Source organism: Octopus bimaculoides, chromosome 18 (assembly GCF_001194135.2).
Source record: "Octopus bimaculoides isolate UCB-OBI-ISO-001 chromosome 18, ASM119413v2, whole genome shotgun sequence".
NCBI lineage: Eukaryota > Metazoa > Mollusca > Cephalopoda > Octopoda > Octopodidae > Octopus > Octopus bimaculoides.
The window spans coordinates 1207717-1209795 of NC_068998.1; the positions used below are offsets into that span (position 1 = coordinate 1207717).

At 39.7% G+C, this 2079-nt stretch overlaps 1 protein-coding gene across 1 annotated transcript in view; it reads left to right on the forward strand.

Annotated features, from left to right (window-relative positions):
• LOC106881490 (homeotic protein empty spiracles) overlaps window positions 1–2079 on the forward strand; it is a gene marked incomplete at its 5' end in the record, with an annotated part of 36833 nt that overhangs the window by 30310 nt on the left and 4444 nt on the right. The window lies entirely within an intron of this gene.

Below are 2079 nucleotides of genomic sequence, written 5' to 3' on the forward strand. Positions count from 1 at the left end.
TGTGTGTGTGTGTGTGTGTGTGTGTGTGTGTGTGTGTTCATTAACTTCACAACTACTGATAAACAAGTATTTAAGAGACAAGAAAGCGAGCCTTGTTTCTGAGCATGTTTCGAGAGAATTCTTCGCCATGGAGCCAAAAGCTTTGACTATGAGGAAGAATCTTGAAGATTTCTTGATAGTATATACATCACCAATATCCCCTTGAGGGCTGAAAACATCTCATGCTATGAGTACAAGACCGAAGAGGAGGTTTAAGGACACATTCCACCCTTTTCCTCCATCATTGCTGCTTCTGTTAATGATATTATAAGAATAAAATGTGTGTTGGTATGGAGACCAGCAAAATTAACGAAACGTCATTAAAAAGCATAAATTTAGTTCAATCTCGTAAATAAAGGTGAATGCTGATTTTTCACGGAGAGGACAATGTCTTAAGAAATAGACCTTGTCTCATATGAAAGAATTTAGATCTTATACTAACAATGTTTGACCTTGGAATGTACTGGGTTAGTAATTTGAAACAAATATAAATTGACGAACTTGTTCATGCGACTGGTGTTTCATGGAACTCCTCGCAAAAAATTTCGAGCGAGGAGTTGCGAATGAAAAGAGTTGCACCAAAATTTGTGCCTCAAAAGCAATCACGATCGAATGCTTGTCGTGAACTGAGAGGACAGATGGAAGTTGATCCAACAAACCTTTTTTTCGAATGTGTGTGTGTGTGTGTGTGTGTGTGTGTGTGTGTAGGGAGACAGACAGACAGAGATAAGTATGCTTCACAATAAAGAGGTCTCGGGTTCGTGACGTTTTGGACAAATGTCTTTTGCTAGTGTCTCCAGTAGATCTAAGCATTGTGACTAATGAGGGGGAGATGGAAACTTTGTGGAAGCCCGCTAGATGAACTACTGCACCAGTAATTCAAAAAGGTTCAGCTTTTCCGACAATATATCTGAAGTATTCAGTCACTTGGATGTTAATTTCTTGAGGAAGAGTGTCTGTTAATGGAACAGCAGATTACTTTATCGTCGAAAAAGCAACATAAACGACAGATGCGTACACACACACACACATATACACACGTGAATGTGTGTGTGTGTATTTATATGATTTTCTAAATGCATTCCCAAGCCCCAGCCGTCAATGGAAGCCGTCTTTCACACAAATGTATTATAACACTCGACATTATATTAATAGCTGAAACAGTTCTGTGGTGAGTGAAGATTGTTTAATTGGCATCGAATACCAACTCTCTCACACACACATGTACGCACGTATACACATAATTACATCATTAACTGAACCCCACCGCCACTATCATATTTAACTCTACTACTACCATAACAGCTACTATCATTCTTGCCTACGTTTTACTGCTATGGCCATCTCCACCTCCACCACTTCCCACAATAACATCTCCATTATACTTGCGTTATTTAATACTTCTACCATTCCTGCAACTAGTACACCACCATTACCACAACCACCACGACCACCACTACTGCTATCGCTGCAATAAGATCAACTACTATAACAACATGAACATCACAACACGCCTTCTCTCTACTTCTGTCTGTAATGGGTAACATCTAGCCAGAGGATAATACAATTAACATCGGCGCAATAATTATTGAGGACTGTTAATTAAGTACGGAAGCAGTATTAGCAGTAGTTGTTGGTCTTAGTGTATCTAAGCTGGTATTATGTACGGCTCTTCACATTTTTGTTATGTAAAGTGAAGTTGGTGAGGTTTTGATTAGTAGTTATCTGATGGTGGTGGTGGTGGTGGGGATTAAGATGAGAATTCCGACGTTTTCGTTTAGTTACTTCGTGGGGGGGGGGAAGAGATTGTAAATTTTTTTGCTATCTCCGAAGAGGTGCCAATTCCCGAAACGTCAGCTTCCTCACCTCACCGCAACATGCAAACCTACACAAACTCAACTTCAACTGATGACGTTTCTTGACGTACCCCACACCGTCATTGGACTACGGATTTTGTACTATTACATCGACCCCAGTACTTAGCTTAAAGTTGTTACTTATTCTCTTTTCTTAATTTTGTCAAACTGCTAAGTCATGGGG